The sequence below is a fragment of the Desmodus rotundus genome, chromosome 4 (genome assembly GCF_022682495.2).
Source record: "Desmodus rotundus isolate HL8 chromosome 4, HLdesRot8A.1, whole genome shotgun sequence".
NCBI classification, from domain to species: Eukaryota; Metazoa; Chordata; class Mammalia; order Chiroptera; family Phyllostomidae; genus Desmodus; species Desmodus rotundus.
In genome coordinates this window covers 167573161-167589558 of record NC_071390.1, presented here as the reverse complement: position 1 = coordinate 167589558, position 16398 = coordinate 167573161, and the positions used below count along the sequence as shown (strand labels likewise).

Below are 16398 nucleotides of genomic sequence, written 5' to 3'. Positions count from 1 at the left end.
ACACTTCCTGAGAGCGGCCCAGACACCCCCGCCCGCGGCGGCCCGGCGGTCTGGTCGGAGCTTGCCGCCGTCTCCCGCTGCTGCTGCGGCGGCGGCAGGAGCCTCTCCAAGGCTCCCTTGACGCCCTTATGTATTATTCACTCGGATGGCCGCGGCGCTTTCAGGAGAACCCAGCCAGAGACGCCAGGTCTTCACCCGGCAACTACTGGTTTGGCGATTTCAGTTTTTTGGTTTTTGGTTGTTGGGATTTGGGGGTTGGGGTTTTTTTTGTTGTTTTTTGTTTTTTGAAAACTGGGTGTGATGCGAAGCGGCGGAGCACATTTTCAGCTGTTCTGCTCTTAGGGTTTGCATTTTTTGCGGAGAGCTCGCGGGAGCGCGTTGAGTCCCGGGCCGAGGAGGGAGCGCGCCCGGGCCGGAGAGTGCGGCGAGCAGCCCAGCGAGCCACCGAGGCTGGCTGGCGGGCTGGGAAGAAGAGACGCCACGGTGTCTGGGCGAGCCGGGCCTAACTGAGCTCTTTCCTCGACAACCCCCATCCCCGCCGGACCGCTTCCCTCCGCGGTGCGCTCCACCAGCCTGGGAATCCCCAGCACCCTACACTGCCCACAGTTGCTGTGCCTTTCACCATTGCTCCTTCACCTCGCCTCCGGCCCCAACTTTGCCCAGCCTGGACACGCGCGTGCGGGTGCGCGCACGCGTACACACACACACACACACACACATCTCTCCTCCCTCGACTCAGGCTCCACTTCCCCGTGTAGTTTGGGAATGACAGATGCCTGTAGACTTTCACCAAACATGCGGTGGGGGCAGCAGACTACAACAGTTATTTAATTAAAAGGTATTTTTCCCCTCTCTCTCTCTTTCTCGCTCTGGCTCCCAGAATAGCTTTTGCACCCCTAGACCCTGAGCACACGCTTGCCTCTCCAGATTCCAGTGGCCCGCTAACACCCATCTGCTTCCACGCCCCCCCTTTCGGAGTCTGCCCCCAGCTCCCCCCTTTCCCCGCCCCCCCCCCGTCACACCGACATGCACACCTAGAGGCCAGCGGTGGGGAGCGATGAGGGCACGATGCAGCCACACTGCATTGCACAGTCATCAAAGTTAAGTGTGTGTGGTTGTGGGGTGCTTGTGCGCGCTGGGGGAGGCGTGGGGTCATGGGCACCAGAGCATCCACTCTGCCCTCCCCCCTCCGCGGGGTCAGGGGACGCCTCCACTTGAGATTGCAGCCATTTTAGGGAAAGAGGTGGCTCGGGGCCCAGGGGGAGTGGAGAAGGAAGAGCACGTCGCGGGAGACTCGAGGCTCCGCAGCCCCTCGGTGCAACTGGAGGGCGGGCAGGCGCCGGGCGCACAGGGGCGCGGCGCCCGCGGCGACTTGGGGAAGGTTGCGCTCGAGTTCCCTGGTTTTGCCTGGAGTTGTTTAGGGTAACGTGCCGGCTCCAGCTTCTTTCCTGGGTTCCCGCTGGGCTGGGAAGGGGGGGCGGACGTTGGTAGCAGACTGGGCATTGGAGGGACGCGACAGACCCTGGAGACTGGAGAGCCAGTGCTGGGGGAAAGGGGCACCTCCTCTCGCCGGTTGGCACTGACCCAGACAGTGCGACCCACTTGGCCCCCCCAGCCTCCCCACCCCCTCCCGAGCCTCTGCCTCCCCACCGAGTGCCAAGTGAGCGCGCGGCGGGGGGGGGGGGGGGGGGGCAAGGGGCGCGACACCTCCCGGCACCGAGCCACCCCTTACCTGGCTGGAAGGGGTTTCCCAGGAGGAGCCGTAGTTGTGAAAGAAGGAAGAGAAGAAGGTATCTTTCGACAGCCCGCAGCCCGCCATGCTCTGGATGCAAATAAAATGAGGAAAGGAGAGAAAAAGCACACAGGAAAAAAGCAACCAAAAAATTTCAAAATCAAATTAAAGCAATACGCGAAGAAGAAATTCTCTCGAAAATAAAGAAAAGGAAGGGGAAGGAAACGGCGAAGGGAACGGAAACTCGGCGGTGCTCCCTCTCCGGCTGAGGAGGGATGCTCGGGCTGCCGCCGCCACTGCCGCCTTCTCAAGACGGTACCTAGAGAGGTTCGTCCTGACTTGGGCAGCCGCCGCCGCCTGTGCCGGCTGCGTGTGTGCGCGCGTGTGTGCGTGTGCGTGTGTATGGTGTGCGCGCAGAGCGAGAGACCGCAGGGGAAGCGAGAGGGCGAGAGAATGAGCGAGTCTGGATGGAGGGCGCAGAGGCAGAGGGGCGGGCGTGCGCGCGGGGGTGCGTGCGTATGTGTGTGTGTGTGTATGTGTGTGTGTGCGCGCGCGCGAGTGTGGCTGGGTGTGCGTCTGTTTGGGGAGCTCACCGGAGAGCCAGGACCATCACGTGGGCGCGCTGACTCCGCCGGCTGCCGGGGACAGCCTGTACTACAGCCCCGGCCACTAAATCAGCCCGCGCCGCCAGACCTTTGCAGCGCCCCCGGCCGCAGGCAGCCCTTCCCTCTGGGCCGTGCGCGCCCCGGGCAGGTGGGTGAGTGGGGAGTGGGTCGCCGCAAGCTGGGACAGAGGGGAAAAGCTGCTGGCGGAGACGTACAGGTACCGCGCTACGCCCCGCGCCCTCGTGGCAAGCCTTCCTCACACCCTCTTTGAAGATTTTTTTTTTTTCTTAATTCCCAAAACTGCTTTTCCGTACAGAGAGACCCCTTTTCCAGCCACGGAGAAATATTTTCACACACTTGCTACGTCTCAATTTTCTTTCTTTCACGGTGCCCCTCATTCCCCACACAAGCACACGAGCAGGCACACGCACACCCGTGGCCGCCGCCTCCCATCCCAAATGCAAACCCACTTCCTTTCGCCAGTTGCTGTAGTTAACCTAAGTCAACGCTACATCAAACTAGGCTAGGCTAAGAGAACTGGAAAGTGGATTTAGGGGACAATACTGCCCCAGCAGGAAGAAAGGCTCTAGTTTGGCATTCTGTTGATTTAATAGTTAAAAACGGAAACGGATTTTGTAGCTCTTGCACTAAAACTCAGGCCCTTGAGTCACAATTCTTTACATCAAGCTATTCTATTAAGTTTATTGTGTGTTATAAAAATATAAACACATAATTACACACACAAGATGGTATATTAGGACCAAACTAACCTGTCTCTCAATCTGAGTAACTGAAAGGTTTTGTTTTCTGCCAAAAATAGCCATTCCTTACTCGCTCCCCCCAACTGTTTATGCAGATAGTTGTAGTAAGCAAAATTTTTTTTTAAAAAATGGCATATATGTGTAAGATGATCTTACAAGTACTTAAGGCCTCACAAATAAACATGGAACAAACTACTATAGGCAATTTAAATTGTTTTGTTTCTGAATCCTTTTCCAAATGTCCATTTTCATTCAGACCAATTGTGTTTTTCTAAGAGTTCACACTTCCTCTTGTAAATTCCCCACCCGAGGTCGAAGTCCTCTGTGAAATAAACATTTCCAGAGCAACCCAGTGATGTCACAAACCCCGGCTCACGATTTCAGAGGGGAAATAAAGCCGGAAATAAGGCACTCTCTAGAAGACAGCTTCTGTTTTCTTACAAATATCATTGCTTCTAGTAAAGATTCAGAAAATACATTAGATTCTAGGCTAAATACCTTTTTTTTTCTTTTGCTGAGATCGACTTGTTTTTCAAACATATGTCAAATGATCTTTAAAAAAAATAATTCAGCATTTTCTTTTCTGGGTCTGTGACAAATGATGCTTCAAATCAGTAGTCCCTAACCACTCTGGCCACTGTAGATTTTAATAAAGGAGAAAATGATTTTTTTTCTTTAAAATGATGTCAGAAAGAACATTGAGAGATGAAATTTAATGTACTAACTTCAGACCCAAATAATGCTGACTGACCTGGCTTCAGAAATAGTTTTTAAGTATTAGACTCACCGAAATTCTATTTCGTTATCAAAGTTAGTGCTGATCTCACCAGTATTGAATGGAGGGGCTTATTCTCCATTGTTCTTCCATTGTTCCCTGTGTTCCGGGCTGGGAGGAAGAGGGACACATTCTTCACACTGTCCCCTGTTCCAATCCCACTGCAGTCCCACTCCCGTAAATAGTAATTGTAAAGGGACTGGCCAATACAAAACTAGGCCCAACACCTGGGATATATTAGGCTTCCTGTCTAAATAAAGTTCTTTAGATAGTGTTTATGCAAAGCACTATAGAAATGTAGTTTGTAAAGTGCTTTTTATATATAGTATTTTAGCTCAAGTGACATTCTGTTCCTGCAGCCACCTGGTTTCATCTCAGGTCCCACTCCCTCTCTGGTGGAAGTTAATTCTATCTCTGTGATCCCCTTTCCTGTTTGTTGAATGAATGGATGTATTTCTTAAGACAAGCCTGGAAGGATCAGGGCTCTGTGTCCCCATGTCATAGATATGGAAACAGGCTCAGAGATGATAAATAACCAGCCTCAGGTGACCCAGCTACAAAGTAGTAAGAATTGAACCCAGACTTTGCGAACCTCCTACCTCGCTGAGACCCCATCCTAGCAAGTGGCAGCGCTGGGTCTTGAACCAAAGACTTCTGGCTGGTGACTTCTCTTTCCCTGAAAGTTAGACTGTCCAAACATGTGGATCCCCTGAGCAGGCCCCGGGGCCCCAGTGACGACATCCAGCGAGGGAGAGGCAGGAACAGGTGGAAAGAATCCCCTCTGAGCAACAAACGAGGAAACACTTGTATAAATGAAGCCTGGCCTCCAGCCACAAACATTTGGCTCCCCTCAAATCCCCAGCTCTCTCTTCTTTAAACAGGGAAGGCCCAAAGAGAGCCACCTGGACAGACTTCTGATAAACTGTCTTCCTCTTTGCCCAGCTTGCTCCTCCCAGGCAGCCCTTCCGTTCGGAGAGAATTCTTCCTCGGAAGGTTTGCTCACCTGCCATTAGCGCAATAACATGGAGGTTTGTTTGCTAGTTCCCAACAACACAAAAACAAGCCACCCTCCTCTGCCCCCACAGGGACCCAGAACAGATGGAGACAATCAACCCCTGGGGAGACAGAGGAAGCTGCTAACTCATTGAGAAAAGATCACCTCGGCTACCTTGCCAACTCCTTGCCGTGCCGTTTACAAAAATCTGAAGACAGAAACCCCAAACAGAGAACTGATTCCCAAATCCACTCTGGTTGGTTTTCTCAAGGCAAGGCAAACCAAACTTCTTCTGCATGCATTCCTGTCTTATTGCCAAGTCACGACTCGCCACACTTGAAAATGTGTGATTTGTTGCATTGATGTCATGTCATTAATGAGAAAATCCATCTTTATTCAGAAACACCCCCCCCAACAAAAAATAAGTTTTGCATGAATTTCACACTGGTAATTGGTTGGTAGTCCAGATGATGCTGGGGTGTTTTCCTTGCTTATAAATGAGGTGCATTAACACACTCATACCACTAGGGTACCATTTAGTGAATGGCTGGCTGCTCTGCTCTGCAGACGCGAGAGGCCAAATTGTTGTGGATGTGGATAAAAAATGATCGTTTTGGCTAAAACTGCAGATGGGAAGCAGATGTAATGTACAGAGGAAGTTTGATTTCATTCAGTTGCCTTCCTTTATTAAAATAAAGTCTGCTAATTTGTCTTATTTTAAAAAGCCCTCTGCATACAAACTGATGGGTGTTCATTCCAGGCCAAGTGAAAACCACCTCATTCCTGCCTTCAAGAAGGTTACAGTCTCAACAAACGTCATTAGGTCTAGCAGTTTGCTTACTTACCAATTGTTCTTGGTAACTTTAAAATGTTACATCCTCTCACCAAAATTGTGATCACCCTGGGGAAGGATTAACATTAAGAAGTAGTGAGACAAGGGGAATGGAGAGGGCGAGGATGGGTACGGCAATCAAGGAAGATGTCCTGTGAAAAGCACAGCGAGATCAGGGTAGCCAGGAGGCGTCCGTTGATGAAAAGAGAAACTAAGGAACTAAGGCAGAAAGTGGACCTCAGAGTGACTGTGACAATACTAATAAACATGTATTGAATGCTTCTAATAGGCTAGGCGTGATGGTGGCACAGGATAGTACGTCTTTCATGAGACAAGGATTGGAGGGCAAGATATTAATTTGGGAGGAGATCTTAGGAAACACAGGTAAGGAAGTAAAGGAAGTGGGATAAAGAAATGAAGGAAGCATTACCATGGCAACCAGAGCTGAATCCTACTTGGGAACCACTGGGAAGCAGTGGAGAACACACTTCAAAGTTTCTCCATTCAAGGGGTGAAGAAGCCAGCAAATTGATCCTCTAACTCCTCAGCTGCTGCGGGCTGCTCCAGGTGTTACTAACTCCCCAGCACAGCTGACCTGTGGCAGGCAGGGACGAGGCAGGGCCTGGCAGCCAGCGGAAGTTCCTCAGGCAAATGGGTGCCAAGGTTGAAGTTAGAGCCTGGGGCCATGTATATATATGGTAGGAGTGTGGGGAGGTGGGGAGAGCACCAAGAGCATCTGCTACCCAAACGTTAACTAATTTCATTTTACAAAACCTCATGAAGTGGGAACTATTACATTTCCACTTCTTCCCAAGAGAACACAGTCTAGAGAGTAAGAAGTGGCATCTGTTGTTTTTACCCAGTTAGCATCGGTTCCCCCTTCTGGGAACAGCCCCTCCTTACCTCTTCCTTTGGGAAACATTCAGCCCCCATCTCAGCGACCTGACCTGACTCCCCCATTCCAAGCATGCATAGGTGGCCCACGCTGACCTGATGAGAGCTCTTCCTCGGCTTTTCTCTGAGCAGCTAGGGGCACGAGGTGTGCTCTTTCCACCCGGAGCACGGCGCTGGGAGGATAGAAGCCTGGAGCTCATCCAGGCCATATCACTCCCACGAGAATGGTCCCAGCTGCTTGAGAATGAAGCCAGCCCAAAAAGCCAGCCCTGAAGAGAAGCACCACAGATTTCTGACTTACATCTTTTGAGAAACTGGATCCAGCCCGACCTGAAGCTAGACACCTCCCTGGACTTTCCAAGTGCATAAGCTGATAAGCTCCTCTTTAATTATAAGTCAGTTGGAGCTTACTTCATAGAAGGTAAGCAACTTGGCCAAGGTCACGCAGCAAATGAGTGTGGAGGTAGCAGCCAAGCCCAAGTAGCCCTGCATTCTTAACCCACAATGCTCTACCGTGGCGATTAGCGCCTATACACACAGGCTAGAGCTTCGAGCCATTACCCTCCTGAGTGCCCGGCCCTCCCTGGGAGCCTCCTTCCTCCCAGAAGCTACTGCCAATTTGTTTAAGAGGATGGATCAGGGTGCATCTTGGCTCTGTTTGAATTGTTTGTTCCATCAGATCATTAAAAGTGTGCCATGTCTTATTGATGGTCACCTGAGGAAAGGTCAGAGTGGAAGTGACAGAAAGTTTCAAAAGAAAATAGAGAGTGAAGACCTTCAGTTTTCTGATGTGCCAATCAGGGCTATTTATGGAGAACTCTTGTTTTAGTCAGAACTTGTTTGCAAGTGACAACACCCCCGCCTTTCCTGACTAGAGAAAAAAAAAAGTTTCATTGGCTCACCTAACTAGAGACCAAGAATAGGGGTGTCTTCAGGGAAGGGTGGAGCTACGCGAGCTCAAAGAGCATCAGCACCACCGTCTCTGGTGGGGCCTGGGTTTGGGTTGGCTTCTTTCTCAGTCCCACACAGGGCCTCCAGCAGCAGCTGGCTCACCTCCTGCTTTTTCCCAGGGGTCCTAACAGACAGAGTAGATAGATGCCTCTCTCTCTCAACAGTCCCAGCAAAACCCCTGCGATGCCTAACCATTGGCTCTCACCGGGTCACGTGCCGTCTATACGCTAGGCATGGCAGCCGGTAGGCCTCGATGCTCTGATTGCCCAGACTTGAGTCACAGGACCCTTCTTGGCTCGCTTGGTGGCATCCACACCACGAAAGCACATGAACTGAGACTGGAGAAGACATGGTTCCCCGGAGGAAAATTGGGGCACAACTGGTAATCTCCGATTTCTAGGAGAATGATGATTGGCCGTCAGGCAGCCATAAGTGGTGGTCGTTCCCATCAGCACTGTGGTTAACAGTGCAGAGCACAGGACCATTCCTTGCCTTTCATGGGCTCATCCTCTGTTCAGAGAAAAGTAACACTACACACAAAACAGCAAGGAAAATATATTCCAATAAATAAAGCTAATTACAGGTTCTGATTTGCAGGCAGTAGGCTGCACTTCAATACTTTAAGCAGATCCTATGAAGAACTCATATAATTCCCCGGAGAGCCAGAGACTGGGTTTGGGTGCCACAAACAGGAACAAGCAGCCAGGAAAGGGACCTGTATGACACCCACTGCTCCGGAAGAATAAGAAGGCCTTGCCACCTGGTTAGCCAGAACACCTGATCTCCTGAGCTTCGCAGCCACCATACATCGCTCGTTTCTGCCTGTCAGTCTGGAGCAGGTGTGTGTATTCTTGGGGGCACCAACACATTCACGACCTTACCAGCAGAGGAGTCTGGGAAATGCAGTTTTTCAGTTTCCTGGTCTCTACACACCAAAGGGTTGATGAAGAGGTGTTGCAATGGACACTGATGAGGTCCAAAATCTGCCATGGGGAGGATTAAAGGGGTTCAGTGGGAGCAAAGCAATAAAGGCTGGACTCGAGATCTTATCCCCGGTCACACTGACTTGGCTGACTTGGCTGTGACATTTGCTGGAAAAAAAAAACATTAGAGGGCCCAGATGCCGGGGGTAAGATGTCCACAGAAGCCTGTACTCTTCAGAGCGCTCCTGGGTCATACCGGAAGTGCCGGGAGACACTGGAAGACACTGACGACAACAGCACATTGTCACTGCCTGTGGGCGGCAGTTCGGAAGAAGTCTGGACTGTGCTGTAAGAACCATCTTGGCACCTCTCCCCTTCGACATGCATATCCAGTGTTTGATCCTCTGCTAAGATGCAAACAAAGATGTCCGTTTCTATTTATCGCCATCACCTGAGGCCAGGCCACTTTCCTCTCTTGCCAGGACCTTCCAGTAAAATCCTGATGGGTCCTTTGTAACTATTCTTGCCGTCTACCAGCCATCCCCGATCCTGCCAATAGTATAATCTTTTCAAAGCACATGGGTAATCATGGCTGCCCTCCAATGGCCCCATTGCCCTTGGATCAAAGCCCAAAATCTTAAAATGACCCCTTACAATTCCTCCAATCTAAGCCTGGCAGGCTTCTTTATGGTCCTAGGTGGCCTAAGAGACCACAAAGCCCCTCCTGACTGGATTTCTAGCAGCACCTCTCCAACCCCATCTCCAGTAATGCCCTCCTCTGCTCCTCCTGGCAGGTCTTCCGGCCCCCATGTAGCCTCAGCACCTCAGACATGCTCAAGTTCAAGGGACATAGGTTCCTCCCCAGCAGCACAGCTTCACCCCTACAGTCCGTCTGCCTGGAGTGCCTTTCCCACCCTGTCGACCTGGCAAAACCTGCTCCAGACCTAGCTTGGGGTCTCCTTTTGGAGGGAGGCCTCTTGTAACTGTCCCAGAGGAAATGCCACGTGTCTCTCTTCTCCCTGTTTCCACTGTTTCTGTGGGCCACTTCCCACCAGCCGCTCTCCTCCCCTTTGATTTTCCCCACCTAGCACAGGACCTACCTACTCGATAAAAGTTGACTGAACAAGACCAAATAAACTTTAAAAAAAAAAAAAAAAAGCAACCCCCTACACGGAAAACAGTAATAAAGAAAATGTGTACTACTACTACCTTGAGACCTCAATTAATGTGCTTTTCTCCTCATGAATCCCGGCTTCCAAACAAACAGCACCTGACAGCCTGAATTAAATCATTTATCTTTCTAGTTCTCTGCCTTGGCTCTAACACTGGTGAATAAACCCTGATATTTCATCAGAAACTGGCAAAAACAGAAGCTACGGCCCGGGACCTTGAGTTTACAGGGTTGTGCAACCCACACCTGCCCATACCCAGGGGGACAAAAGCACGCCTCCAAGCCTCCTGTGGCCTGGGAGGGATCAAACGCCCAATCACCAAAGCCGATCGTGTTGTCTCCTCACACAAACTCTAGGGAGCCTTGTCTGTGTGTGCGTGCACACGCACACAGGCACGCACACCAGCCACGTCGTTCGGCTCCATACACGCATTATACAGCGCAGACCGCCTCAGCAGGAAAGAACACAACCAGAAATGCAGAACACTCCTGCCAAATGTTATGTTCCAGTTCTTCCTAACCCACTGTCATGCCTTTTGATTTAGAGTGACCTATGGGTTTCCAGCCATGGGCCAGCGAGGAAATAAAAGAGCATTTCCAGCCTGCCCTGTATAATTAAATACCTAGGTGAAGTTCTCCCCGGTTCTGCTTCCAGAGCCAGACAATGCTTGTTTGCATTCCATCATCATATATAAACACCCACAGGCCAGGATAATTCACCTTTGCTGTTCTGTCGCTAAACTTTAAATCAGGGCACCCTGAGCCGCATTTAAGCATATCAGGAGGGCCTCTGGTTATGAAGCCTGCAGTATTTATTTCTCTTTGAATAACAAAAATATCCTATTTACAGTCCACTATTTGGAAAGGGATAACACGGCCATAGACACTCCATCGACAATCCCCGCTTCAGGTCTACAGATTCAAACATGTTTTCTCCTTCAAACCTTTGTGTCAGAGCTGCTAAGTAGTCACTAGAGAGGGTGGTTTGGAGGTGGCTGCTCCCGGATTCCCAGGCTGAGATGTGGACGGCGGGACCACAGCCAGGAGAAGGCATCAGAGCCAGGCAGGGGAAGCCGCAGACACACACTTGGTTGGACCAGGGTTTCTCAAGCTTGACCATGTGTTCGACCCCCTGGGGATCTTGTCACAGTGCAGAGCCTGGGTTGGTACGGCTGAGGTGGGACCTGGGGTTCTGCATTTTCTTGCAAGTCCCTGGGCAGTGCTGATGTAGCCCTCCAGCTCCCGGTCAGGTAGGCCTGATGGGGAACCGCCTCTGCGGTAGCTGGACGCTCTTGGGCAAATTACTTGACCTCTCTGGGCCCCAGCGTCCTCATCTGCGTGACAGCGATGAGAGCACCTCTGGGCAGGCCTGCCAAGGGGATTAAATTGTGCGATGCGTGTGAGGGGCCGAGAGTAATGCTGGCACAGTAGAAACGCATTTGGTAAGTGTTTCTTGGCGTTCCCTGGATCAGAGGCCTGCTGCGCTGAGGAACACCGAGAGTGACAGAACCGAGACCACAGCCCGCCTCCCCTACCGCCTGGGAAGCACGCCTTGCCCATTTTGTTATTTCATTACTTTTAGTATTAAATTATTTCCTTGGTTTTATTTTCTCATTACACAAAGTAATACCTGTTTGCTTAAAGAAAGAAAGGGAAGACAGGAAGGGAGGTAAAGAGGGAGGGATAGAGGGAGGGAGGAAAGAACAAAATAAGAAAAGAACTTACCTATCAGAGAGATCACGTGACATGTAGGTCTCTATGCCTTCAAGTCATTTACACACATATATTTCAAACAAGTGGAGTTACACTACACATACCATTTTACAGTCTAGTACTTGATACATCCCAATAACAATAGAAACAATATCGGTGACATCAACAATAGCTCCTCTGTAGTAGGCTCCTACCATGTGCTAGTAACCCTCCCACACACAGTAGGTGTTTGAACTCATTAATGCTCACAGCACTTTGACACGGACTCTTACCATCCTCATTTTACAGATGACAAAACCGAGGCACAGAGGATGCAATTTGCCCACGCTGCTCAGCTGGTAAGTGGGGACTCCAGGTTAAAACCAGGCAGCCTGGAAGCGTAGCCTGAACCTTCAACTTCGATACTTTGCATCCTTTGCAGGTTCATCCTGACGGGCTCTTTCACTGACTGATCCCCACCCCACCCCCTGCCACCTACCACATCAGAAATACCTCTCCCTGCCATTCCGTGTTTTGGCACAACATCATTTTTGATGGCTGCATGGTATTCTGCTGTCTATTCTTCACCCCATTTTACAGATGAGCAAAGTAGGGCTTGAAAGCTCAACAGACTGGGAGACATTCAGGGAAACAATCATAACCTGCCTGGGAGTCTTAGGTTCTGTCCATCCAACAGAGAAACTGAGTGCCTACTATGCACAAGGAATTTGCTGGTCTCTGCAGAGAACGGAAGACCAACACAATTCTTAATGTTGTCAAAGTTGCTGCCCAGTGCGTGGAGCCGGGCAAAACATAAATAGATAAGCAAGCAAGTCCATGAACAAGATGGCGTGAGGTTTCAGTAAGTGTGAGAAAAAATGTCCCTCCCTGCGATATGCAGGCGAGTGGCAGCGAGAATTCAGGAAGACTGTGTCAGGAGGTGAAGGTTTGAAGTGGTGCCCCAATGACAAGAAGCAGGCCATCACACAGCCATCTCGAGTCAGAGTCAGTCGAATCTCCCTTCATGCAACCAGATGGCAGTCCCGGGGAATGTCACTCAGAAGTATCACCGACCGAGAAAAGTCCCCTAAAGAACGTGGCAGAGTGCACAGAGCGAGGCTCCAGAGCCGAGGCTGGAGGGCGTGACCCTGGCTCTGTCCTCTGTGTGGCCTTGGTCTCCACCACCTCACCTGCAAATGGCCTGGGACACTTAGCTCAAAACAGGGCAGCTGCAAGCCTGCAACGGAAGAGCCACGTGCGGCTCCTGGCCAGAGGCCACGGAACACAGTGGCTGCTGTCCACACTGACGCTCAGCTCAGGGTGTGGTTGGCCTGGCTGGTGAAGGGTCCCACCTGGGCTACGGTGAGGTCGATGTTAATTAACAGCAGAACAAGGAGACCCCCAAGACCTCACAATCTACGCGTGTTTGTGAGCCTGTGGGCATTGCCACTACACCAGGGCTAAGAGGCCAATGACACTTGAGTCTGACCACCAGGGCAGCTGAGGAAATTCTCAGTGATGATTCCTGGCTTCTCGTTTCATCTGTTCACGCTGAGAAACTTAGGGAATGGGCGAAGAGGACACCCCCAGCCCCCACCACCTTGGACATCTCTCAGCTCTCAGGTGGTGTCATTGCTGAGGCAGAGGTCCTGGCGGGAAAGATTCTTCCTCGCAGCTCTGTGTTCATGGCAGCAATACTAACAATGGCTCCTACCGCGGGCCGGGCAAGGGCAATGCACCTATATCCATCCTTTAAGTTCACCCTCCGACCTCCTCTTCTCTCCATCTCAGACGAGGGGACTGAGGTTCCAAGAGGTTGCGAGCAGGGCCAAGGCCACACCAAGGCCACACAGCCAGGCGGGCAGCTAGATCTGTGCCTGGGGCTCAGTCCTCACAACAGTGTACCAGGCTGTTCTGCCGCAGCCCCCGCCCCGCATGCCGTTGTTCCCTGGTTACCTCCGACCTCCTCTTCAGATCCCGTAGATGTCTCGTTCGCAGTGAAATGCCCGCATTATGGGCTCAGCGAGCTCTGCTTTCTGCTCCCCCGCGCCTGTTACAGCTACAGTCGCACGCTGTCCGTGCTTCCCTTACAAAGTCCGGGTCAGGAGCGCAGCTACGACCTCAGGCCTGCAGGATGGGAGTAGGCGCCACCTCTCCCCCGCTGAGCCTCTCTCCACCTGTTTCCTGGTCTGTAACCCGAGGAACATAGTAATAATGGCCTCACAGGAGGATGCTGGAGATGAGCGAATCTAATGCTGCTGACAGGCGCTTGAGCAAAGGCCTCAGCAGGTAGCCTGGGAAACAGGTAGGGAGGGGCCTGAAGGCCGAGCCCCCTTACACTGTAACCTCCTTGAGGACAGCACGGTCCCAGCACAGCCCCTGGCAGAGCAGACAGGCCCGCCACTGGTACCTGCAGAACTCGGTGAAGCACTATTACCATCATCACTCTCATTTCACAAACCAGCTGTTGAGCTGCTTGCCCCAGGTCACCCAGCTGACCAAAGAGCCCAGCTGAGACTGGCCCCATTCTTTCCTTCCTGCCTGTGTGGTGAAAACTAGCGGGAGAGGTGGCAGAGGGGTCACAGCTCGGAGGTGGAAACATTCCCAGGGAGGTGGGTGGTCACTCCCTCTCCCCGGCCCCTGGCACAGGAGGCTGAAAGTTCTCGCCTCACCTGCTGTCCTGAGCAGCCAGAAACAGAGGACCAAAGAGTGGCTGAGGGTACTTGGGGTGGAGAGTGGGGGGACACAGGGACCATGGTGGGCCCAGACCTCCTGGACCAGCAGTGGGACCTCCTTCCAGGCCTCAGACTTCTGGGCACAGAATGAGAAAAGGACAGGGACCTCCCTTCTCAAATGCCCTGGTGTTTTTAACTTGTTCCTTCATTTCCCCTGGGGGACAGGCATGTGTCCTGGGCCTAATGATTTCCAGTGACAGCTCTTCGCAGGTATTTTCCTGCATCTGCAGCTCTTCCCAGATGTTTTCCAGTCTGGCCAGACCAACTCCGTTCCCCTCCCTTTGCCCTCTCGGACAAGACCAATCCGGCATTCTTTTTTTCTCTTGAATTTCAGAGCCCTGAAGACACAAAGATCCTTTTAGCTTTTAACATATTTAATAATTTATTATTTATCCGATATTTTTGTAAATGTATTCCTCAGATCGTGCCTTTGCGTCTCCCGTTTCCAATTTGCACCTACCTGACATCGTTTATACTACAATCCATTGATGCTCTTAAGGCAGGGTTTCCTCTGTTAACACTTCCTCAGAGCCCTAATGAACTTCTACGCTCCATTTACCCGAGCAGACAGCCTTCTCCCCCTTTCACATTCTCCTGCTCTCAGGCACACAAATCATATATGTCACTAATACAGTGTCGGTTTTCCCTGCGTCGGTTCTTTTTTAAAACATGTCTGCCCTTCAGCCTGCTATTCACCAGTTTCTTCCTGCTTTGAAAAACTCACTCCCGTAAGTTTCATCGTTCGGTTTTTTCCTCGGGGATGTTACCCTTTATTAAGAAGCCAAAACCACTTCTGGAGCAATCCCACATACCCAACAGTCTCATGGACCTTGTGTGCCCCCCACAGCCCCCAGCACCGGGGTGGGCACCCAGGAGGGACACAGTAAACACTGGGTGCAACCCAGGTGGTCAGCAACAACGTTTAGGAAGGCGGAGTGGGGTGTGGTGAAGTGCCGAGGTGTGACATCAGACTGTGTGGGACTGCATGCTGGTCGTGTCCCACCTCTGCTGTGTGATCTAAAGCCAGTTACTCAGATGCTCTGTGCTTCCGTTTCCTCGGCTCTAAAATGGGACCGAGAGTCATTCTGCCATCTTCCAAGGCTTGTTGTAAGGATCAAATAAGTAAATAAAATGGTTCCTACCAGAGAACATTCTCAATTAAAAAAAAAAAAAACCTTTTATCGTTGCCTACTATTTGCAAGACCATAGATACTGGTTTAGAGATAACCTTGAGTCACAGATAGAAGCAGGCAAATCTCTCCTCCGCTCAAATTTAAGAACCACATATGATCGAGGGAACAAGAGCATCTAGGTCCTAGCTGTCTACAGAACATTCCGCTGTGTGGAAATAGCTCATCCGTGAGTCCTGTGTCACTCTGTCACTTTTCTGTGACCTCAAGTCCAGTATCTGTGAAATGGGGACGCTCCTTCATCTCTTGCTGGGAAAAGCACCCACCATCTCTGTTCTCAAATCTATCACCTTCATTCAAGTCATTTCCTGTCTCACTAGTCTGAAAGGAATCGCCCACACACGCAGTGGGAACAGTTGCTAAGCCAACAATAGGAGCCATCCAGTCCTCTGTGAGGATGGATGGACTCAGATGGCAGAAGCAGAACTGCCCACTAGGGGGCGAGTGCGTTCATTCCTTGTTCCCCGTGGTGGCTCAGTCCCAGGACTGGGAAGGGAAGCTAGCTTACTCCGCACCCCCTCCAGCCCCCTCTGGGTGTGCGTGTGCACACCACCACTGCCCCAGCTCAGGAAGTTGTCTTACCTCCACATTAGACCTGAGAAAGCTGAGGCTAACCTGCCTGGGATCACAGAGCTAAGCCGAGAAATACAATGGAACCCCAGTTTCTTACTCCACCAGGATGCCCGCAGGATCCCAGGAGAGGGCAGCACTCATGTTTGCCTGGAGGAAGGCGGGCTGTGCAGAAACCTGACAACACAGCATGTCACGTGCATCTTCCCCCAAAAAGGAGCACAGGGTTACACCTGCATTTCCACAAGTGTGTCCCATGGAACATAAGTCCTTTGGGGGGTGCTCTCTGACACGGGTCTCGAGTCATGTAAGTCCATGAAACATGACCTTCGCGGTTCTCTCTGAAATACAACGTACACATTAGTTTGTTAAAGGTCCAGGGAAGTCCTGCAGTAAGGAAACCTGTTTAAGCCCGTCCGCATCTCCTTGGCCTGTTTGACATCAGGGTTTTTGTGTACGTAAGACATCGATTAATGTTCACTTTGAGAAATGCTGGCTTTGTCAAATAAGGAACATAATGAAAAGGAAGAAATAGGACTCTACACACTTGAAGAATGAATTGACACAGATGTC

General features: G+C 51.2%; 1 protein-coding gene across 2 annotated transcripts in view; it reads right to left on the bottom strand.

Moving 5' to 3' along the window:
• Positions 1-2214, bottom strand: part of PPARGC1A (PPARG coactivator 1 alpha) — a 622917-nt gene extending 620703 nt beyond the window's left edge. Inside the window, exon 1 of one of the 2 annotated variants that reach the window (XM_045182634.2) lies at positions 1733-2214. The gene's annotated coding sequence lies outside the window, so the exon portion shown is untranslated. The remainder of the gene's footprint in view (positions 1-1732) is intronic. The other variant, XM_045182632.2, reaches the window with a different exon arrangement.
• Positions 2215-16398: the final 14184 nt, after the last annotated feature.